The 26,211-nt window shown below is 35.6% G+C and overlaps 1 protein-coding gene across 2 annotated transcripts in view; it reads left to right on the top strand.

Moving 5' to 3' along the window:
- The window catches only part of Ubx (Ultrabithorax), a 201,335-nt gene that overhangs the window by 166,980 nt on the left and 8,144 nt on the right, over window positions 1-26,211 (top strand). The gene's annotated exons all lie outside the window — the stretch shown is intronic.

Raw genomic sequence — 26,211 nt, 5'->3', positions numbered from 1 at the left:
TTAATCAGATCCTAATTAGATCTAAAACAGAAAATTTAATAACTGAAATTATGAAGTCCGGACTTTCTTAGGAAAACCTACCTTTCCACGTTATTTACATACCTACCTAGTATTACGTACATAACTACCTACATTTCCCAAGAATTTTTCATAGGCGTAGGCATGGCGTAGGCTGGTCAAAGAATAAGTAAACCTATTTTCTCCCACTAAATACTTATTCTTTGGGTTAGATATACTATTACTATCTACTCCTAATAATTAAGTTTGAAGGAAATTCTGAAAGTTCAAGTCAAACAAGAGTAACTATCTACTATATCTACATAGGTGCTAGGGAGTAGCAATTCAACCAAATACCTAAAAACAAGAGGACGATTTATAACTCCAAATTATTTCCTTGGTGTTTTGATATAAAATTTATCACTCACCATGTTTTTATAATTACCTACATACATTAGATCAGATCAAATATCAGGTATTTTACCAAAATTGACGTAGATAGTCTAGGTAGGTACCCCCTTCGCGTAGGATTAGTATCTGAACTTAAAATTATAAGTCAATGAAATACTTACTAACCATACTTTTTGTTGGGATATTTAGAATTTTTGACATTTGGAAAGGAAAATATCTAAATACGATTTTTCTTGTTCGCAACAAATAAAGCAACTATGGACAATTAATACCAATATCCCAACACGTTATCAGCACGAAGCTCTTAGAAAAAATAAGAATAAGAACATATTTAAATATAAACAATTTAGTTTACAGCCAGTTCTAACACTTTTCAACTTACATAATATACCTACAAACAGATCGAGTTTGAAGTGAATTCCAAAAGTTTCACCCCAAGGCCCAAAAAGAGTAGGAAGTAGCAACTCAACCAAATAATTGCTATTCTATTCACACCGAGAGGGCGATTTATACCCCGAATTATTTCCTTGTTGTTTTATTAGAGGATTTGTCACTCACCCCGCTTTTATAATTACCCCAGATATCGGATAACTTTTTAGATGGAATTTATGTAAAAGGTTCAGGGATCGGTTTCAGTGGATTAGAACTCGGGAATGTAATTAGCCGGATTGTGGAGTTGGGTATATTTTGCAGTCTCTCCGTCGTAAATATGAGATAATAGAGATTTCCCAGTATGGTTTACGTTATGAGCTTACAATGTAACTTCTTGTTACGGCCCTTGGCGGAAAGTTTAGGTACATTTTGAGGATCCCTGGCAGCGTAGGTACCCATACCACGCCTGTACCTATTTCTCGAACCCAAAACCGTACCGAGTTCGGTTCCTATGTAGAAAATGATATTTACAAAATCGGCAAGTTTCGAGAGTCGTCATACCTACCTATTTTTACGGTTATTACCACAAATTGATATCAGCTAGGAACAAAAAAGACCAGTCAAGTGCGAATTGGACTCGCACACAAAGGTTCCATAGGGACCTAAGTAGGTTCCTACGTATCTAGGTATAAGATGCCAATAACACTTTTTAATTATTTTTAGGGTTCCGTACCTCAAAAGGAAAAAAGAACCCTTGTTGGATTAATTTGTTGTCTGTCTATCTGTCTGTCTGTCCGTCTGTCTGACTGTCTGTCTGTCAAGAAAATCTATAGATAGATACTTCCCGTTGACCTAGAATCATTGGCAGGTAGAGGTCTTATAGCACAAGTAAAAGGAAAAATCTGAAAACCGTGAATTTATGGTTCATACCTACATCACAAAAAAAATTGAAATGTGTTCATGAACTAATAATAATTAGTAGGTATTATATTCAATTTTCAAAGGAAGATAACTATACAAGTGGGATATCATATGAAAGGGCTTGTACAATCTAAAACAGATTTTTATTTATTTTTATGCACAAAGATAAATAAAAATTTGGTTTTGATTTAACGTGCGAAATGTCAAAAAAATAGGACTGTATAGGTAGTAGTATGGAACCCTCGGCGTGAGAGTCTGATTCGCACTTGGCCTGTTTTTTGTGATGTAACCACAATTATTCATGGTTGATATTTGATAGGTTAAGACATTGCTACCTGCCAAATTTCATGGTTCTAGGTCAACAAAGAAATACCTATAAGTAGGATTTTGATTCCCTCGATGAGTCTTGACAAACAACGAACTGTGATCTTAAAAAAGAATTCCTTTTTTCTCTGGAGATACGGAACCCTAAAAATTAAATTGTACATTATGTAAATATGTATGCAATATTATATTATAGCAATTCTTACTAACTATTACACTACATGCTGCTAAATGCAAATAAAATCAAGGAAATTACTATTTTTATTTAATATTACGAATCACTGAAAATCAGAATGAGATCGAAACTATTCACTGAATTTATTGTTTCAGAACCTATCTTAAATTTACAACTAGCGCCATCTATGTTTTTATCTAACATCACAGTATTTTTCTCGCTAATAATATACCTGACATCGTTATACAAAAACTTGATTCTGATTTATCGTTTTACAAAAATCATTTTAGATGTCATAATATTATTATAGTACTTTTATAATTTTATTTTAAGAAAACATCATTCTCTTTTAGCTCGTAGTAGCGTGGTTATAACTTTTACGATAAAGTTCAGCTTTATGAGGATAGATGTCGCATACAGCATTCGATGACACTGCTGCGAGGGCACGGCGGCAGAATTGAGTACTAATAAAAAAGGCGGGAAGCTTTGCCGACCGACGACGACGCGTAGTGCGGTGGCGAGTTGAATGTTTATGATGCAATTTAACACTTGCCGAGTATATTGCCAAGCACTTTTGAATATAACACGACAATATACCCGAAATTCTTTTACTTTATTTGAAATTCTTTACGTTATTTTATAGGTGTATTCCACGGGAACTATGATCATTGAGAGCTTATAGCTTATTGCAAATTATGAGCAATGATGTTTACATACCTAAAAAATATCAAGGTAATCTGTTGGCACAGTCATCTCTATACAAATCATACTTAATTATTGGTAATTACTAAAGTCTCTTGACATAACTTTTATACAACAAGTCAATAAATTCACTGTTTTTGAAAACAGAACACAACAAAAGAAATTACGCAGTGCTATGGTAGCGTCATCGCTCGTGGCCATAAAACATTCATGTTACGACGTGACGACCTCAAATGGCTCATAAAAAGCTTCAACGAAACGTTCACAGATGGCGTTGCATTCTGTTTGAGCGATATATGCGCCATCTAGTTGTCACGAGATATTTTTATGTTTGCTCCAGAAGTTATGGTTTTATTGGACTGACTACAGAGAGCTATAATAAAACTTACGAGCTGCGACTTCGGGCTCTCGAATATGGAGATATCCGAGGGTAAATGGGCGTATAAGACAGGAGACCGACTTTTATTGTTTGTAAATTGGTTGTAAAATTATGAGCCCGCTCGTATTGTGCGTAATCACGGCGATCAGCTGTTACTTTATGGGATAAATCACTTTATTACCGCAAGCGATGTTTTATGAGGCTATAAAGCTTCATTCAAATGGGCGACGAGTTGTCACTTTGATACCTACTAGCACATCAATATTTTGTACGGCGCGGCGGCGAATTGAGTCGATTTTATCTTTCGTTATCTTTCTTCTCTCCTTTGTTGAATAATTCATTATTGCGTTGATAGCAGATAGGTGCATAGGTAATTTATACCTAGTTATTTTAAATATTTTATGCCTAGGTACCTACCAATTTCAGATTTATTTTTCCTACCGACCGAGGTCCTGCTTCGAGGAAGGTAGAGATGCATTTGTTTTATTTTTCTTTTAAAATTAGAATGTCATTCCATTTAGGTTTATTTTCTAATAGTGGGCTGTACCTATGTATTATTTTCAAACCAGGACGCAGCACAAAATCTATGTTTTCTGTAGATTTCTTCTTAATTAAAATATCGATCGCTTTCTACCCGACAACAGATGGCGCGCGGTTGTCAATATTTTATGTAAGATTACATTTTTGGGAGTGAGCTCTTGACATTTTTGAGCATTTGATTGACATAATAATTTGGTACCATCGTTTTTACCTATTTTTTTCCAACCTAGATTTCTGTTTCAATAATTCATTATTGTTTTATTTTCCTATTCTTTTTTAGGGTTCCGTACCTCAAAAGGAAAAACGATACTTACCCTTATAGGATCACTTTGTTGTTTGTCTGTCTGTCTGTCAAGAAACCTACAGGGTACTTCACGTTGACCTAGAATCATGAAATTTGGCAGGTAGGTAGGTCTTATAACAGCCATAAGGAGAAAAATCTAAAAACCGTAAATTTGTGATTACATCACACAAAAAAAAATTAAATTTTGGTCATGAACTAATAATTAGTACCTATTTTTAATTTTCGAAGTAGGATAACTAGGTAGGTATATCAAGTGGGGTATCATATGAAAGGGCTTCACCTGTGCATTATAAAACAGATTTGTTGACATGATAGTTTTCGAATTATCGTGCAAAATGACAACAAAATACGACTGTAGTACGGAATCCTCGGTGCGCGTGTCTGACTCGCACTTAGCCGGTTTTTTATTAACATATATCTACCCAAAAAGTACCTACCTACTTACCTACTCACCTATTTCTATTAAAAGGTCACCGAATAGTAGATAGGAATTTTAGATACTCAATTCTTACTAAATTATGCATACGGCATACCCAATAATTTTATTATAAACAGGTAGGTAAGTAGTCCTTTTTTTCAAAAAAATGCAACGTTCAACAGATGCTCACGAGGTTTACAAGCTAATTATTTGTTTTACGAGACTTTTACGATTATCGCTATCGTTAAGTTGACGTTTACGATAGGTTAACACCTCGGCGGGATTGTGCTCAGCCTTTAATACTTTTAGTGGCACTTCAAATTAATATTGTAAACAGATAAAGTTATTAAGATGTGATATTTGAGCCCATATTTACGGTTCAACTGCAATGAAGTGTATATGTAAACAGGGCATAATAATTAACAATAGTTTAATTAGGTCATAAATTGAGTTTTGTTATTCTATATATACCTATAAAACGAAAAAGTGACTGACTGACTGACTGATCTATCAACGCACAGCTCAAACTACTGGACGGATCGGGCTGAAATTTGGCATGCAGATAGCTATTAAGACGTAGGCATCCGCTAAGAAAGGATGTTTGAAAATTCAACTCCTAAGGGGGTTAAATAGGGGTCTGAAATTTTGTAGTCCACGCGGACGAAGTCGCGGGCATAAGCTAGTCTTTAATAAGTTCCCGATAACTAGGTAAGATTATTATCTTAGGTAGATATTCTAATTAATTATTTCGATATTATTAGGATTAAGTTACTTACCCAACTACTTACTTATAGCTAAGTAGATAATATATACCTATTTATGTGCTGTGCTGGTGTGCGGGGCGTCCCCACCCCGATTGCCATCTCAACCTGTCGCGTACCAACTGTTGTAGATATAATTCGATATAAGGATTACTCATGACTTCATAAGTCATAATCATTATTATTAAAACGGATTTCTCATTTGTTTTTTTTATTATCAAACTTGTATAGGCCCCGGTGGATTGACCCTGTTAATAAAGTGCTGGAAGAAGACGGATGCGGGAAAGAGAGGGATAATCAAGGAGCGCCGTAATTTATGGGATGCACATTTGGTATGAACACTGAACAGCACCAAATAAAAAGATATTTTCCGGGTATGGTTATGGCATTAATCTCCCTGATATTTTATTATTTTTAAATAGGTAAATATAAATAAAATTACGATAATATTTTTACAAATTAACCTTGCCTGATGTTACGTTGTCAAAATATCAATATTAGTATTGCAGGTACTTAGGTTGATTCATAAATTCGGTTTTAAAACCATTGGGTCTGCGTGGATTTAGGTTTTTCTTTTTGTAACCTAATTACATTCTAATCTTTATTTTCAAACAAGCTAATGCGCACGACTTCGGCCGCGTGGACTACACATATGTCACCCCCCCCCCCCGGGGTTGAATTTTCAAAAATCCTTGTCGCGTAGTTTGAGCTGTGCGTTAATAAATCAGTCAGTCAGTTCAATCAGTCAATTAGTCAGCTTTTGATAGAATAACTACTTACGCGAGCATCATTTCTAATCAGTACCTACCCTTAGGTATTATAAATGCGAAAGTGTGTTGGTTTGTCAGCAACGGATTGACGTGATTTTTTGCATGGTTAGGTATAGTCAAAGATCTGGAGAATAACAGAGGCTACTTTTTATCCCGGAAAATCAACGAGTTCCCAAGGGATTTTTAAAAACCTAAATCCACGCGAATAATGTCGCGGGCATCAGCTATAAATAAACTAAAAAGAAATAAACTAAAAATCATCAACATGAAGAGTCATAATAGGTATAAAACAGTTTCTCGCTTCTTAAATTGTAAAGCAACATTCACAAAACAAATGGTTTGCAATAAAACCATTTATCAGCGTATAGAGAAAAGTAGAAAACTGGTTAAAAATAAAAATAAAGTGGACATGTTTTTCGCGACAGTACCGCCTATCGCTATGAGTAAGTTATGGCCGATGTAGGTAGGGTTGTCGGTTTGAAAAAAGAAAATAGCTTAATAGTTATATGTACTTGGGTAGGTACCTACCTACTTATTTTTTTTAAATTCAGATATAAGATAGCCCTTGACTGCAATCTCACCTGGTTGTAAGTAATGAATTGATTGACTAAGTTTGGTTTTCTTCAAAGTTAGAAAATTGTGCATTACTTATAATAATAATAATAATAATAAATACACTTTATTTGCACAACCACAAGAAGGATTACATTAAAGTTACTTATATACTGTGTGTTCAGTTAAATTTTAGACTTGCTTCGATTCGCCTCGATATTGTGTCAGTGTGAATCGACCCTCACAGAATGTTACACGTTTTAAAGGGCGACTCTTACAGTTTTTAGATTTATTGGACTTTTTTAGAAAAACGATAGGTACAGCCATACTACGATATTTTTGCCAAAACAAAAAAAACAAAAAAGATTCTTAAGTATTAAGAAAATACTGACATATTCGAGTGGATCTATTTTTTCATTCAATCGAGCGTCATTATTCGTTCACCTTATTTTCATTCATTCAGTTCAGTCTAACTTACAACTTCATAAGTTCCATTTCAAGCAGCTTCAGAAACACTTTTGATCATCGATATAAATGACAAGCGATGGTCAAGCGATGGTCAAGCGAACAAAATTTTTCACGGTTTTGGAAGCAAATAAATCAGCGCCACCTCTTGGATACTAATCGCGACGCGACGGCTCGTTTGAAATCCAGACGTCACTGAGGTTGCATTGGTGCTAAAGCACGACTGAGTCGGTGCCATCTTGTTTGTTCAATAGCCCAGTCCATACGATGTAATATACCTATACCTAAGTCAATGCTTTTGATACTTTTGTTAGCTTTAGTGAAACATGATAAGCAAGTAAGTACCTACCTAACGTATGATATGAAACACAGTGGTATGGCAGTCACTCAGTTAGTAAGCTTTAGCAATAAATAAATAAAACTATTGTAAACTATGATTGGCAACCCTAGTGAGGGTGAGTTACACCCTGCTTAGGTCACGTGGCTCGGTAGAGATGGCACTATACCATTTTTGGGGCGAGTAAAAAGGACAGGCGAAGTTGGGGCGGCAAGTTATCTTCGTTTCATTCAACTCGCACTCGCGCCGCCCGAACGTCCGTATAGATCAATAAAACTACTTTATCTCTTTTTGGCACATCCCCATCCCGTCGGCGACTTCCTAGAACTATCCTTCACCGTGCCATGCTTACTTTTTAGAAAATAAAAGCCAATTTCCAACTTAAAACACTTCTTAACAACAAGTAATTAAAAGATGTGCGAGTCGGACTCGCACAAGAAGTGTTCCGTACAACAAGTAGCATTTTTTTCTCTTCAAAAACCCTTCTTACTCTGAGAGGAGACCCGTGATCTGTAGTGAGCCGGCAATGGGTTGATCATGATGATGATGATGTTTTTTTTAATTTACATGGACGCAATTTTGGAATTTTTAGTACTTAGATATTTGTTGTTATAGCGCCCATAGAAATACACATTCTGTGAAAATTTCAGGTTTCTACCTATTATGGTTTACGAGATATAACCCGCTCACAGACAGATGGACGGGCGGACGGACAGCGAGGTCTTAGTAATAGGGTTCCTTCGGGTACGGAACCCTAAAAGAGCACAAAAACTTCATTTCGAATTTTAATAAAAAAGAGAATAGTTAGATATGTATAGGTATAGGAACGTCTAAAAAATGCACTTCTAAAATCTGAAAAACAGTCTCCCAAAAATATATTTACAAAAGACGTATCGAATTCTAATAAAAAGAGACTAAAAAAGATTCTTATTGTTAGAAAATCAATGCTTGTTGTATTTTAAGTTTTAAAATTGCGCCCCCATTGAGCGCAATTGTCGTGTGTTAGGGTGCGTTTCCATGGAAGCGACGTTATAAGTATAAGAGAATAAAAGTAAAGCTGTCGCAAGAGTTGGGTTTTCCATTAAAGGTAAAGAACGAAGTGAGAGGTTAATTCGAAGAGCTGATTGACGTTGGCGTCCCAAAGTGCTTGAATGGCGATTTCGCACTGGAAAGCTCAGCGTTGGCATACCTACTCCGCACTAGGCGGACAGAATATGACAACAAACAAGTCGCATTCAGGCGGCAATCTACTCGTGTGGCACAAGACTGTGGCGTGTGGAAGTCCCTGCAAGAGACGATAACGACGACTGAAGTTGAGCGGGGTTGAAAATACGAATGAAGCGGGAATGAGACATCATTTCGAAAACTGGCCGCAAGTGCGAGTCAGACTAGTGCACCGAGGGTTCCGTATTACAGTCGTATTTTTTCGTCATTTTGCACGATAAATCAAAAACTATAAATAAAAACAAATAAAAATCGATTTTAATGTACAAGTAAAGTCCTTTCATGTGAGAGGTACGGTTTTCTTGACAGACCTGTACAAGTACATTCTAAAACAGATTTTTATTTAGGTATTTTTATGCATACCTAATAGTTTTTGATTTATCATGCAAAATGTCGAAAAAAATACCCGAGTACGGAACCCTTGGTGCGCGAGTCTGACTCGCACTTGGCCGGTTTTTTTTGTTCATTGTGCATAACATAACTCTACTCGTGTAACAACTTTGTGCACTCTGAAGCGAAGCGGGAGTGAGGTTCGGATTTTGATCAATCTGATCTAACTATTGTTGCACGTCTTTTCGTTTAACTGCTCTCCGTTTCATGGAAACGCACCCTTAAGCGGTAAAAACGTTTTAGCCGTGTTTACAAAGGTAATGGCCATAAAATATTATTAGCGGCCATTAAGACGAGCCACAGGTAGCCCCGGGTTCAGTCGCTAGTTCATTACGATAGTGTGCCGGTCTAGTAATTGATGTTATTAATTTTCTTGAGAGCGGTTTGCGTAAAGTTGTATTTTAGTGTGTGATTTTGTGTCCTTATTATCATAGTGCAGTGTCTGTTTCATATTGCATTAAATACCTACATATGTATTAAATGTTGAGCAATTTTTGATTAACGTTCTATACCTAAGTGCTCACAGTTTATAACAGTGTACTTATGTCTAAGTAAGTACCTAATACAATTTTCTTTTGCTTACATTACCTGACCTATTATGGTTCACGAGATATAGCTCGCTGACAGACAGACGGAAAGACGGACGGACAGCGAGGTCTTAGTAATATCGTCCCATTGGCACCCTTCGGGTACGGAGCCCTAAAAAGAGCCCAAAAACTGCATTTCGAATTTTAATAAAAAGAAAAGGTGGATAGGTGTATACCTAGGAACGTCCAAAAACGCACTTCTAAAAATATATTTACAAAAGACGTACCTATCGAATTCTAATAAAAATAATGTAGTCTGGAAATCGCTAAAACGCTGGCCAAGTGCGGATCGGCAGACTTCACACACTTTTGAGAACATTATAGAGAACTCTCAGGCATGCAGGTTATTCCTCACGATAACTCCGAAAATTTATACTTAGGTGTGTTTATAATTAGGAGGCGGACGTCCTATCCTAACCACTAGACTATCACAGCTATTAACCTGGTAACTCAACTATGGTAAAATAATTCCAAAATTATTAGCTAAGTACCTAATTTATTTCAATTTCTAAATTACAAATCAAGATAAACATCGTACACGCCATAAAAATAACACCACGAATTCAATTTCTCATTATTATTTACATGAAAATACCATCTTTATACTTCCTTAAGAATGTATTAACTAATTTATACATCATTGGAGTAAAATTTTAATGGATTCCATACACAAAGGTTTAATTACTTTATCCGACAAGATATTACAGGTACCTAACCTAGATCATACGGTCTACATCCGATATCCGATACATTAAAAAATCGCAGTGCTGATCACTTATTTAGAAGCGCCACCGTGCGCGCCAAAATCAACAAAATTAGTTTTTTTTTAATATCCACCTTAAACACCTGATCAGAGCAATACGCTTGCCTTAAAGATGCTTATTCACTCTTGACTTATGATTCGATTGTCATAAATGGTGGAGATAAAAAAATTACACTCCTTGTTAGAACGAGCACGTCTAATAAAACATGCGAACAATTTTGTAAATATTTATCGGATGCAGATTCAATATCGGATCGCTTAGTATGATGAAGCTTTTACGCGTTTCCTAATTAAATGTATTATTGTAATAGTATATTGAATTATAATGAGTTAATATCAGGGTAATAAATAAAGTACCCAATTATTAGAAGTAACAAAACGGAAAGTTACGGAAAAAATATAGGTATAAGAGAGATCCTCAATGTCGATAATAATAGGATGTATCTACCTAGGTGCCTCCAGCCCTCCTACTGTACATTTTTATCAAAACTTTATCAAAATAATTTATTAGGGATAAGTTTAATTGGGGGATATTACGCACTACTTTTTATTTATTACTCTACGTGTAGGTAGGTCGGAATGGATATTTGAGGGTGGTCTGGTAGGTACTCACCTTCCTACTTACTTAATTGCTTTGGTTAAAAGCAATGTAGAGACTTGTGCTCATACTTTTGCGAAATAATTTGTTATGATACTACTTATTACTATACTACAAATTGAGACTTTTTTTTTAATTCAGATACAAGTTAGCCCTTGACTGCAATCTCACCTGATGGTAAGTGATGATGATGCAGTCTAAGATGATAGCGGGCTGACCTGGAATGGATGTGGCAGTTTTTTTTTTATTAAACCAGTACCCCTTTGGTTTCTACACGGCATCATACCGGAACGCTAAATCGCTTGGCGGCACGGCTTTGCCGGTAGGGTGGTAACTAGCGACGGCCGAAGCCTCCCACCAGACCATTTTGACCAGACTTTTGAAAATTGATTATACTTTATTGTTAAATTACTTCTAAGAGAAATAAAAATACATTTTATCTACATATGCAGCAAATTATTTTATGATGAATAGGTACTTACCGCATTTCAATGCCAAAGAGTTTCTTGGATTACCCATGAGAAAATAATACATAGATATGTATTTAGACGCCACGTGAGTTTGGGTTTTTCAAAACTCGTTGATTTTCAACCATAAAAAGTAGCCTGTATCCGTATCGAGGGTGCAATCTCTATATTATACCTACCTCGTCAAAATCGGATAAACGGATAGGTAACAGACCGACAAACAGATACACTTTCGTATTTATAAAATTAGTATGAAAGTATGGATTAAAAAGATAGAGATCACAGAAAGAAATCTTGACTTATTTCTGTACTTGAGACTCAATACGATAGATATTGCTTACTGTTTCATAGCTAATGATTCCCACCCTACATTGCCGTGTTAGTATTTCAGGGCCAAGCAATAAATACAGTAGGTACTTTCTTATAATTCAGTAATACAAATACATTATACAAATCTGTCTCCCGAAGAAGTAGATAAACGTATCGCAGTTAATGAGATTTCTCCTTCTTGCTTTATCGCCGGGAAATCGAGTTAATTCTTCAATATCCATGTGTCTTCCCCGCCCAGCGTGAAGGATTGAGATTCGTGATAAAAATGGGAACGTCCCCATACATGTGTTACGTACGTTTCCTGAAAATAAGAAAGAATACACTTTGTGATATATGAAGTTATTAATTCTGTAGTAGGTAGCAACTTTTTAGTAGGGCAATTCAGTTTTGAGTTATCATAATAATACCGAGTATAAACTCTAAATTGCGAATTATTAGGATCAATTCAATTTTGAAATTCCCATGGGATAGGGAATAAAGAGGAATTATATTTTTGCACCAAGCGAAGCCGCTGGCAGTCGCTAGTTTGATATAAAATCCCATTTTTCGCCCAGCAAGGTAAATAAGTATTAAATAGGTAGTTACGTAATTTTTGAAAAATCTTTGTATTAAGTTTATAGAGTGCAGCGTAGATATTGCGCTGGCGCTCATACATAGTTGGTATCAAACAAAAGTTTGGTCACGCTTAATGCCTTTACGACTGCCGGGGGTGACATAAAGAAAATGAAAAACATTTTGTATTATTCTTGTTGCGCTCTTGTCCCGCCTAACTTCAACGACCCTCTGTAAGCGGCTTGCAGACGAGCTACTTTCGTGCGTTTCGAAAAAAATTGCAAAAAAATTTAATTACAAGAAAACGAAGCGCTTGCGTCTGAACCCACTAACCTGATAGTTTTTTTGTATTATCTGGTGAAATCCAGATCACATATCCCTGGTGAAATGAGTTTCTAAATCTTATTTCCTAATTATATTATTAATGCTAGATGATGCTCGGCCGCGACTTATTAGTTATTATGCATGGTTTTAGTTTTTTTTTGTAAATCACGGGATTGGACGTGGATATTCTGATTTTCCGGGATAAAAGTAGCCTAAGTCCGTCTTGTGGATGCAAGCTATATCTGTGTCAAATAGATGGTGTCCACGACTTAGTCCTGGTAGATTTAGGTTTTTAAAAATTCTGTGGGAACTCTGGTTTTCCGAGATTAAAAATTCGTGTGTATACACGTCTTCAGGGAGCAAGCTATCCCTGTAGCTTTTGCATTTATAATATTAAGTAGTACCTACCTACCTATGGCAGTCATTAACCCGGCGGGAGGCGCTACCGGGTAAAAAATACCACAGACATATAAAATTACGTCATAACTTTTTTCTCATTTACTTACGAATATTGTCTTTCTTAGTAGCTTCCTGGTGAATAATAAGGAACACATTCTCCACGTGCACTTCAATTTGGGCCTTGCACTTGGACGCTATGGACGCATAAAGTGCGTATGGGTATTTTTTACCCAGTAGCGATATGTTGTGTTTGTGTGATAAAAAAATTAAAACTTTTTCTTCTTTCAAATTATTTTAATGGATCTTAAAGGGATCTTACGTATTTCAATAAACTTTAGATCGAAAAGATTCTTGAAAATGAGGATAGCGACTAACAGAAAGTATCAGAAACAGACCATTTGAGCAGTATAGTCAACACGAAAGTGACTCCAAACAGGATGAAGATGTGTTACTTCCAATAGACACTGATTCCCAGGATATCCCAGTCAGAAAAAAAGGATATAAAAGGTGATATGCCACTATCAAACTTTAGGCTTAGAAGATACATTGGTAGGAAAAATCTGACCCAATGGCAAATCGAGAAACCACCAAAAAGGCGGCGCATAATTATACATTTACCAGGGTCAGTTCGAGAATGCGAGGATTCTAGTACTGTTTCAGGTGGGCAGAAACTTTTCATTTCTGATAAATAGTATTTTTATAATCTTTAGTAGTAACTAACACATATATTATGAGTCTCAGGGTCAGATATTTCAGTAATCGTGATTGTAAAACCATCGACTTAGTGGAGACAACTATGCTCATGGAAAAAAATATAGAAAAACCATAACTGAGTGTAAGTTATGTTCTAAAATGATGTATAGTAACCATACTGTACCTATATTATTCAAAAAAACAAGAAAAAGTAAAAGATAGAATATAGAAGAATATAAAGTTTCAGAAGTTTCTAGTAGATAAGTGCCAAATTTTATGTTTGATTCAATGAGTCATTTATAGAAGAAGTTAGCAAGAAATATTGATTATTTTTATTTTGCAAGTGAGATTATAGTGTGTACTTTTATAACTGATCCCAATTTAATAATATTTTAGACCAAAAAAATATTTTTGGTACAAAGTTCATAGATCTATGAAAAAATTGCCTGTTTTTAGTCGTTCAAGTTCATATGTACTAGAAGAGACCAAATAAATACATAATCAAATATTTATCGCATTTTCATTTCAATGTATATACATAATTAACGTATTTCCATTCGTATTTAAAAAATAATTCACCTAAACTATAATAATTGTGTGGGTATACTGTGGTATTTTTTACCCGGTAGCGACCGTTTGTGTCCTAAATAGTGGCGCGCCTCCCGCCGGGTTAAGGACATGTCGTTTTATCATTTCTCTCATATTTCCCCGCTTGCCGCAGATTTGACAAAGGTAGTGTCTTCGATTTTTTACTCAAATATGAAATCAGTAATTACGCAGGTAACAAACAATAAAAAATATGAATAGTAGATAGGTAATAGTATGAGTACCTACGTAGGTTCTTATAAACAAAAACATCATCTTGCCAGTTAAACTTGCTTAAACTGTATTCAGTTATGTCTAATCTTAACAATTCAATTAATTTTTAATTAGATACATTCTTAAACCACCACATTCTGCTTTCCTTCGTATAATAATATGTACAAGTACACATTATAAGAAATGCGCCTGTCGCCTTAGTGTAGAGCCCCTAAATCTTCCTGCCATTCCCAGTAGCTTCTGCTTAGACAAATATCTACAGAAACTAGTTACGTGTTTCGACTCTAATGTAAGTAGCTTTTTAATATTTATCTCCTGTAATATATTATTTCACGCTGAAAAATGTAAGCAATTTTTTTTCCCAAAATGTTTGTGAAGTAGGTATTTCTTTTCACAAACTCTAGCATAACCTTCAACTAGTTTGTGGAATAATAATTAAAAATATCATTTTTTTCGTAAACATCTCATACCTGCTTATAAAATCTAATTCTGCCCTTTTTTGCTTTTGTGGCTCGACCAAACGAAAGTAAAAATGAAAATTCTTACAAATTGTACCTACTTAGGTACCTAGTATCTACCTACTACCTATTATAGGTACCTAAACAAATTCACGAAGTAGGTAAATGTTTTTGAAAAGTTATTTTTGTCTATTTCTACCTAGAAGTCTAAAGTTTCCATAAAAGAGGCATCAGCCCAACAGCTATGAGATTTTTAACGCCAATTTTTGTGAAAAGTAGGTAAAAGGAATAATTTTAAACTTACTCAATTTTAACTATGAATAAATTCCTTAAATTCACATAAACTGGTGGAATCGCCGGAGTGAGAAGAGCGCGATACGCTATAAACTTGTCAACTGAAAACTATTCCTGTGCTGTTTGTTTTGCTTTTGACAAATCACGTCCCGCGGGCGGCGCCATCTTGCATTCCTCGAAATACTATTTGGACATAAAACTTTACTTACCAACGTCTAGTAGACATCTGAGTAAAGTTAGTAAAGTTCTGCGTTTAGGTAAATCTGCCATTTTATATCTATGGATAACCTAACATATAATTTTAGAAGACAATGACAGGTCACATTTACCTACCTCAGTGATGTGGTTATCCTATGTCGATGACCTACCTCGTTAGAATAGAATGAACCAGTTGACCAAAGCAAAGAGTGGTCAACTAGATTTTAGAACGAGTACTAGCCACTGTTTTTGTAGATAATAAAAGTAATTTATGGTTAGGTATGTTTTTTTTCGGCAGATCTCCGTGATATTTGCTGAGTGTTAGTCCCAAAATAAATCATAACTAGAGACGTGTATCCAAATAAAATCATGGATTTGTTAGAAAAAATCATAATTCATAAATATTATATATCTATGTACTACCGTGAACCGTCACATAACTCAGCCCCGGCTTTGCTCGTAATTCGTCGTGTGTGGCTCGCGAGTCGCGACTCTTCTATATCACCGTCATTATAATTTTGCCTGGATACTCTATTATTAGCATAGAGAATTGAACTTTATGGGGTTCAAAAAAAGTTTATTCTTGATTGGTTTATATGAGAGACTAATGCCGTTATAGCACTCATAAAAAAGCAAAGCCTTAGACGAATGTGATCTACGATAGAGTTGATTTCGGTAACGAGGTCCAGAGAAGGTGATGTATTGCCACGATTCCTATTTTTCTAAGGAATACAGGGGAAAAAATAAAAAGTGTGAACACTGCTACTAAATTATCGTGATGAAGAATAGTTTACTGTGAGATCACGTGATTCTGGGTAATAAAGATCACGTCCCTGGAGTAATCTTCTCTCTCCAAGATATTGTTATATTTTTCCCTTGTTTGTTGTGATGAAAGATTGTTATTTTACCGCTCAACAAATATTGTATGCCTTGGTCCGTTCAATGTATCTACAAATTATAACAAGCAAACGTTGTACTTATTGAAATTTAACTAGGTATAAAAACTTCACTCACTCTATGTCGTATGAAAATTTTTAAGGCTTGACACTTTAAAGGTAGACCGGACCTATGAAAAATGTGATTCGTAAAGTGTAGGTATAGCCAAGTATAAAAATAGGTATAAAGGTCGAGTATTTCCTTGGCAATTAATGTAGGTACCTACCTACGTAATATTACACACACATAGGTATAAAATTTAGCTATGTATGTTTCTGCACTTAGAATTAAAAAAAACAACCGAAATCTGGACACATTTTATCATTTATTCTGAGACTAACATTTTATTCAAATGAGTAGATTTTTTGTCGCGATTCAAGTGGCTAGTAGCCGTAGTTGAAAATTATAAATAAAACCAGTTTCTTGTAGCTTCTGGTTGTTATTATAAGACATAATATTTTATCCAAAGTTTATTTTCATGTATAAGTAGCTATAATATAGACACATCCTATGATACAAGTTTTGAGTAAAACAAGACAAAAATATTTCATACAAGCTATTTCTCCCGATTTTGGAGATTCTCGGAAAATCTTTGTTTTTCCAGAATATAGCGATTAGGTATGTCCTTCTTTTTTAGGCTTTATGTATACCTACTTACCTCATTAAAATCGGTAAAAAAGTTACAGGCTAACAAACAGAGAAGTTTTTATTTATAATATTAAAAGAAAGGGACAAAAAATGGGGTATTTAAGAGATATTATAAATAATAATAATAATATGTGCAGTACGAAAACTTATAAGTTATCATGTTGTGCTTTTAGATGGCAAAATTACTACACAGCTAGCTAATTAACAAACAAGCCAAGAAATTTATCACGACGAAGCGGATTATACGTAATTAATAGCACCCTCGGAGGTACAACGTGATGGTATCACTTGTGCAGTAGCTATGACCATTGAGCTATAGACCATAGACCTACAGTCTTCTTAGATTAAGCGTCGAAAAAACGCCTTCACCTATCTATAGAAGAATATCTATCTAAGAAGATAGATATTCTTCTATATTCATGTATTTGTAGGTAAATATAAAAGGAGACAGTGACTAACTGATATAATCTATGTATATAAAAGGAAAAGCTGACCGACTGACTAACTGATCTATCAACGCACAGCTCAAACAACTGGATGAATTGGGCTAAAATTTGGCAGCAGATAACTCCTATGACGTAGACATCCGCTAAGAAAGGATCTTTGAAAATTCGATCCCTAAAGGGGTAAAACAGGGGGATGAAATTTGTGTAATCCACGCGGTTGAAGCTCGAAGTTGTGCGCATGTGCGTGGGGTGGGTCATCTATTTACCGAAATAAAAAAGCAATGGAATTAATTAATTTTTTATGTAAGCATAGTAAGTGCCTTTGTGGCGTCGTCGCTATCCTATTTTAAATGCAAAAATGTATTTATTTGTTGATTTGTCCTTATATTACGGCAGAGAAAGTGCAACGGATCGATGTGATTTTTTTTCATGGATATAATGGCTACTTTTAATCCGGAAAATTAAAGAGTTTACACGGGAGAAACCTTAATAGGTATATATAGACGAATTTCTAGACCTTAGCTATAACTTAATTTATTATGATAAAGATACTTAACGATATTATTGACAGACAGAACAAAATCACGATTGAAGACTGATCCCCAGCTAGGTTGAGGCTGTTTTGCGGAACATCACCGCCTCTAGTAGGCATATTGCACCTCTCTGGCTCTGATATATTAATATAGATATACGTATAGGTACGATATTATACGCGAACGAATAAATTGCAATGTTGCCAACAATATCGTGTATTCCTTTGGCATCGACGACGACTCGCTGATTTATTACGCCGTACCAACCTACAAAAGTTTTCGGATTAAATAGTTTTTCTCGTTTCAATATTTGGCAACAAAACTATTTTTTTCCTCCTCGTTGTATTTTAAATTAAGCATGTGAAATATGGGGGTACGTCCAATTGATATATGATAGTTTGTAATTAAAATAATAAAAAAGAACGGAATCAAAATCATGCATTTCTACCAGAACAACTTTTCTGTGTACCTAAGAGCAACCACCGTGTTTCTTGCTGATTTTTCTCGGTATAGGAAAAGTATTCCAAAACGGGTGGCAGATGCATTGGATGATTCGAAAGTACCTACTTGTAGAAGTTTATTTAAATTAACAAAATCTTTCTATTTCTATAAAGTAAATGCATACCCTTACCTACAAAGCTAATGCGAAATACTTAAAGCAAATGCTAAGTTACGATGTAAAGTTGTTTAAAATTGTCTTATAGTAAGTAGCTTCATAGTTATCAGTCATCACTAAAACAATTCGCCCTAAAGCCATTTAACTAAAACCACGTAAGCGTTAACCTAATGTATGAACCTAAAATAGTTGCGCCCGGAACCCTCACATATTCGGCCTAATGGCGACACATAACAAAGTGTTACCGAAATAAATAGCAAAAAAAGGAAGGATTAGAGCTCGCGCGATGCTCGCATTAGTCGTGTCTAAAAATAAAATTAATCCGTGCAATGTGAAAGTTCACTATGACGACAATCTGTAAGGTAGAGCTAACATGCGTCTTTTAGGACATAAATCTACTGATTTGTCAGTAAGGACTCTTCTCCGACATTAAATTCCTCCATGTACCTACCTATTCATCCTGCATGTGCCTTACTTTACAGAGTTTGAGAGTACCTATTTAACAGGCAATTTTTTTTCTAGTTTATTGATAATATATGTAGGTTGTGGAGGGTAGGTCTTGTGCACAGATTACTCTTAATTGCTTTTTATGCAAAATATGCTACATTTATACCTAACTGTATTTTAACACTTTATTACTCAGCTTCTGAGGTTATTTTGTTTAAATTAGGATTTAAAAAAAGTAAAATTAATTCACTATTTAATTAAGTTTAAATAAACTCATTTTTACTAGGTAGGATGTTGAGAATTCAATAGGACTTTAAATTATTGCACCTATTTACAATAGAACTATTTTTTCTTATCCCTTCCTGTTAAAAGAAGAGTCCTAATAAGAAAATGATCTATGTAAAATCGGTAACTAAGTAGCTAATAGGTAAGTATCAGGTTTGCATGACCTTAAAATATGTAAATAGTTAGTAGGTATTCTTTTTTTTGTTTAAATATACGTTACAATGTTTGAATTAGGTGTTATTTTTTCCATAGTGTCATGTTTTACGAAATTTACGTTCAGCTTAAACCGTTCAAAATTTTAGCTTCGGCGTCCAAAATCCTGATTTATGTCCCGACAGGGGGCGGATTGGAATTCAGCACGAAAAAACTGTTTTTGAACTCTTTTACCTACATATTTTAAACAAGTATTGACTTACTGAGTATGTAAGTAGGTATTTATTCATTTGAGACTTTACCTGACTTTGGAGTTCAAATCCCAAGGTGCTAAAATGGCGCTCTCGCATTGAAAAGCGTAGCGTTGGCAACACTCGCCACTAGATGAACAGACGACATCAGAGTCGCCGAGAATCGCTGACAAACCTATATGACCACCTATCCATTGATGGCGACGACCTGTTTACCAAAAAACTAATTCATACTAGGTAGGTATGGAGACATTTAAAGTCCTCGTACCTAACAAGGACTTTAAATGTCTCCATAGTAGGTATAGGCATACCTAGCTAGGAAGGTACCTAAGTTAACTTTCATAACAGCTGATTTAGCGGTAGCGACAATCAACTTTCAGTTTAATTTCAGAAATTCATTTTCGATTCACAGCTTCATTATCAAGGTACAGCCTTACCAATTTCTCAATGTAAGGCAAAACCGTCCTTATAGTTAAAGAAAGCGTTCTCCTTTCCTATGCATACTTTTATCTTGAATACCTTCTAAAAATTAACTTATTTAGGTAGCTGTAGGATGCACATTTTTTGAATCCACCACAACATTTTATTTATTTATACAACTTTATTGTTAACAAAATTACAGAGAGTAAGAATTCAGGATACACTAAAAAATAAAGCTTTTATGTGTCCTTACTGTCATACAAGATTGATAATAATTAGTAGCATCATAAACACATTTTCACCACGTACGAGCACAATGAACGAAACAGAAATGCCGTACGGTCTCACACGTCACGCAGCCCGCATACGTCGCGGTGGGGATGAATTGATTGCACAGGTAGGGGTGGTATAAGCCCCGCCAAGTTTGCTTTTTAAAAATGGAACCCCAATTCCGATAGAAATGAAAGAATAACTTTTTTATAACCTTTCCAAAACAGGGTTTGCTACAAGTTTGTCCTGTAATGCTTCTACGGTAAAAAGAAATAAACAACTGATTTAATAAATACTAGATAGTATCCGTGACTTTGTCCGCGTAGATTTAGGTTTTTAATATTCCCGTGTGAACTCTTTGATTTTCCGGAGTAAAAAATAGCCTATATCCGTTTCCAGGACACACGCTATTGATATCTGTGCCAAATTTGTGGGCCCTACTTTCTCATTTATACGTAGATTGGGAATATTTGGTACCTACCCATACCTATATACCTACCTAGGTAAATACCTAGAGATTGTTTGAAAATTAATACCTCTATGCTAAGGATGATTATGCTTTTACATAGGCGTGATATAGATATACCTTATGTTACTGTATTTTATTAAAAACTATATTGTGTTTTTTTAGGTTTTGTAAAATAAATCATCCTCTTTTGCATCTAATCTTCTTACAATTTGCATACAAATTCAAGTATTTACACATTAATCTAATATGCGTTAACGAATGTAATAAAATCCTCGTACCAGTGGGGTGGGTGAATCTGAGACAATTTGCCGCGCGCCCCTCGTCGGTAAGCCCACCTATGTGTCTTTCTTATTGCCGGCTAAATCTCGAATATACAACTAAGATTAATTCCCGCTGAAAGAAAGGGTGTGCCAACCCTTTTTAGTCGGCCATTGCAACGAAAGTGTCGGTGCACAGGAAAAACGGATTTCGTGCAAATTGTTCGGACCCAATCCATCAAAGTAACCACGGGTAGGTTTGTTTAATTATGTAAAGTGAATGATCACAATGTCACTTTCAATCACAATGTTTATCGATATTTGACTATTGTATTATTCTATATAATTCTGTTCCTAAAAACAACGTAGAATATATGATTAAGAAAACATGTAAAATTGTTACCCGCACAGTCCCCGCGCTAACCCAGTGCGGGCGAGCGTGGGTGACGTGCGGGTGTGCGGGCCGTCCCCCAACCTCATACCATGATTGCCATCTCGACCTGTCGCAGACTATACTTACAAGTAAAGACAGTGTATTCCAAAATTATAAACTCACCTATTGATGATGATGATGATGATGGAATACTTTAATTCCCCTGTGAAATAAGTTACCTTATTTCACATACATAACCCTTATTTCCGAGACAGAAGTACTTACTTGGAAAACAACTATTTTCCAAGTCCTCTTGTCTTTGGCCTCTGCCTTGAGTTGGTTCTAAGAGAGTTCCACTCTTTTAGGGTCTGCCTCAATGGACCTTCTCCAGGTATTGGTTGGTCGACCTGGTGTCCTACGAATAGGATTGGCAGGCTGCCACCCCTCCTCTCTTCGCAAGATATGTCTGACCCAACGCCATCGCCTCAGAGCTATTTCCTTGACCTATTAAGATATCTAAAATCTACCTGCTCCACCTGATATGTAAAATATTATTACGAGTAGGTACCTACCTTCTTAAAGAAAGCTTCGTATTAGAAGCCAATATTGCGGTAAAACTGGTAGCATCCTAATTAAAATAAATATAACCGATTCGGAAACATGGGTTTAATTACCCATTTTTTGCAGTCGTGAGAAACATTTTGGCAATAAAATGCCGTTTAGTGATAATGTGCCGATTAAATTCCAGAAGCCGGAGTGGAATCAAAAGATTCAAGCGATGCTAATGCTCTGTGTATTATAATTCTGATCGCTGTTTAGATATCGGGGATTGAGTGATTGCAATGCAGTTTATATGAAGTCCCAATGCCGTGAAATTTATCTTTACTCGATTGGAATTACAATGGCAGGGTGCATGTACGGTGGCTATACGAGATCGTGAATTATGACGTCACCCCATCGATCGACGTCATAACTCTTGTTAATATCAATTTTTGCCATAACATTTCTGGGTATATAGTGCAGGTTATATAAAACGGGTTGTTTATGAATATTTGAAACAGGAAAAACAGATTCTATCGTTGGCATTTGTTATTCTTCGGTATGTGTTCAAAAAACAAAACTTTAGGATCATATTATTTTTTTGCATTTATTTTGTTTTATCGATGCAAAAATTTAAACATGTATTTTAATTTTTTTAAATATGCAATGCTTGTTTAGAAAACGTGGGAGACCTTTAAGTTTTGTATCTCTTTATACCTACTTAGCCTACTTATATTATTTACAATGAGTTTTGTCTTCTTTAGTGGTTAAACTTACCTACCTACTTCGTTTCATGACAAAGCTTTTAGTAATGCAAGGAGTATAAAAATAATAATAATAATAAATAATTGATGCTGACCCTCGTACATCCGATCTCAAAAAAGCGGGCACTAACTAAAGTTCTAAAAAGACAAGTTACTGGAACTAATTAATATTTTTAAGTCTTCTTCTTCCTGACCTTATCGTGGGGTTACGTGGGGTCGGCACAACTTGCCTTCTTCTTCCACTCACTTCTGTCATCCATTATTAGCCCTTTTACACGCATATCCTCTTTCACGCAATCAATTCACCTTTTATTTGGTCATCCTCTTCACTTTTGACCTTCCACATGCAGATTTAACGTTATACCTATTCTATTAATATTTTTATGTAAAAACAGTAAATTTAATTCTTGCTAAAATCGTAAAGTTAATATTATAAGCTTTATACCTACCTATTATAATAATAGTAAAACCAAGTAGGTGTAGCACCAATTTACTGAATGTAAAGAAGCCCGAGTGGATCGCTTATTCATCAGTCTAGTTGAAGCAGCTTTGAGGGAAATCATCAGACAGCACCGCTCTACCTCTTCCGTTGTTTTCTTGTATAAGTATATGCAGCTTAAGTCGTTTAAATAAGTATAATTTGGTTACGTAACAGCAACAGGGCGGTCGATATTCATTATTTCCACGGTAGAATGCGTGCAACCCTTATCAAGGGAAGACGCCCGTTTTTTCTCGGTTTTCCCAAATAATTTATTTAGCGGGCCGGCATCAATTTATCTCTGTGGGAGCTAATTTCGCGTCGGCCCGGTGGCTGGCTTGCGCATGCTGTAACTCAACAAATTGCGCGTCCTACAGGATTTATGGCCCCTCGCAGTTGACGGAGCGCTTGCCGGTCTTCTTCCATTGTTCTTGATTGTACCGGTCAGTTTCTGCAAATAGAATTGGAATCAGGATGTTAGTACACAGTGGTTTAGTTCATTAACCGCTGTTTTATTTCGGTAGGCTGGGTTATTTATATTTTCTGACGCTAGTGTTTTTTAATGTTATTTTAAAATATGCTTGCACTTTATTTCATACATTTCAGGAATGTAGGTATACCGTTTCACTGAGACTGCGCGCGAGTCAGGCTGCAGATAGCGGGAGGGTGACTTTACTGTCACCTAGAGAGACCCTGAGAGTCTTGATGTCTAGTAGACATCAAGGTTCTCAGCGTCACTGTCACGAGCCGTCTCAGTTAAGCAGTAGGTACTTTTACCTTAACTCGAGAATCATCTGCGTTATTACTTATGCTTTGACTATTATATTCGTTTCTTGAGAGACACTTTTGCAAATATGTACACTTATATCTACCGCGTTAACATCACGGCAGTCACTTCCGTAGATAATATCTTTTGTAGTCAGATACCAATTTTTTTAATTTGACTAACAATTAAGGTTTACCTACTTGATTTAAAGTGTATTTACTCGTATTCATAGAAAGACGAAGAAGATAAGTAGTTTACTTTTCCTAGTCTTCCTTTTACCTATTTCAATGACGCTGCAAAGATGAACTTAAAGTTCAAATTAGGTATGTGTAGTGTTTAGTTAAAACTTACTCGAGCTATACAGTGAAGCTGATATTTCTTTCTGCTGACTACAGTAAGCCAGACAGTCGTCCCGCTCGCGCGCTTTAGCGAACGAGCAATATCAGCAACGAGGGATCTATGTAGAGCTGTTAATATCTTAAAGTATTATTTTTATTAAATTAAAATTTAATGAGCTACATCAAATTTTCAACTATCCACGTACCTATAATAAATGCAAATGGGGGTTTGTTTGTTTGTTCACACAAAGAAGGAGAAGATTCGTAGCTTTTCCTAATTTCCTTTTACTTATTTCAATGACACTGCAAGCATGAACTCAATGTTATCACTATGTGTAACGTTTAGCTAATGCTTACTTGAGCTCTACACTGTATACAGTGAAGCTGATATTTCTTTCTGCTGACTACAGTAAGCCAGACAGTTGTCCCGCTCGCGCACTTTAGCGAACGAGCAATATCAGCAACCAGGGATCCACGTAGAGCTGTTTATATCTTTAGTTATTTTTTTTATTAAAAATGTTACAATAAAACTTAAAGCTAACCTTATCTAAAGTACAAATCTTGCCCGCATGGAACGGTGCCAAAAATACTGGCTGGATTTTCGTACTGGACAGCCAGGCTGATCCTTTGCGCGAAAAATGGCCAGCCCTACTATCACCAGATGATTGACCTATTCCAATGACACTGCAAAGATTAAGAAGAATTAAAGTCATCATTATGTGTAATGTTTCAAGAATATCTTAGGACTTGTCACTTGAGCAATTTTACATGACTTCTGTACGAATTGAGATTTTTTTATTTTATTTGAGTGGCTACGACTAACGGCTTTTTAAATATTTTTTACAATTTTGACTCATGTAGGTAGGTTTGTTATTTTAGAGAAAATCATCTTTTGAACTTTTTATATCTACCTAAGCTAAGTAAGTGTTACTTATTGCATAAGCTTACAATCTCTTACATCATCGTATGGATTTAATTTTTGTTTTACGAATGTAATATTGTCATTTATGCATGAAAACCAGCTTATCTAGAAATGGAGAATGATATAAAGTAATAAGTAATAACACAATAATATTGTAGTTGTCACAGTTGCAACAGCTCTAACAGATATCTTTGCTCTTTGTAAATCAGCATATGCAAAGTGGTATAGCAATAAATCTAGCAGCTCTTGCTCGTTCTCGCATCATGTTACATCTTAATTTCAGAGCCGGCTCGACGGAGCCTGCCTGCCTGAGATACGGCCTTTTATCAAATTCGCATTACGCTAGAAATTAACTTAAACTTTTAAAAATCTTTCGTGAGCATGGGCGATAAATTATATGGAGCTGTTAGAATACTGACTCGGTTTACATGGCCTTGGGGCTCCAGCGATGATGCTTATTTGTTTATGGCATCTTGAAATGTTGTGTGTAACGTAGGCATAAATAATATCCTTACAGCAACTAGTGGAGCCAAGTGCCCTGCACGTATTGTTGAGGGATATCTCGGCGTCCAATAATAATGCACTGTATTCCACGTTATAAGTAATTTATTAGTGAAGAGAACAATTATTAGTTACACAGTCGTCTGACATGATCACTTTAAATCGCGTGTATGTTAAAGTAAATGTGTGGTCCGCTAGTCGTACGCGGTCGCGTAACACGCGAGCCGTTGCCGACGCGCGACCTTCTCAACGCGGCCGGATAACCGCGGCTATC

The sequence above is a fragment of the Maniola hyperantus genome, chromosome 10, assembly GCF_902806685.2.
Source record: "Maniola hyperantus chromosome 10, iAphHyp1.2, whole genome shotgun sequence".
NCBI lineage: Eukaryota > Metazoa > Arthropoda > Insecta > Lepidoptera > Nymphalidae > Maniola > Maniola hyperantus.
Note: the sequence above shows the minus strand (reverse complement) of the source record. Positions and strands in the feature narration are given on the sequence as shown.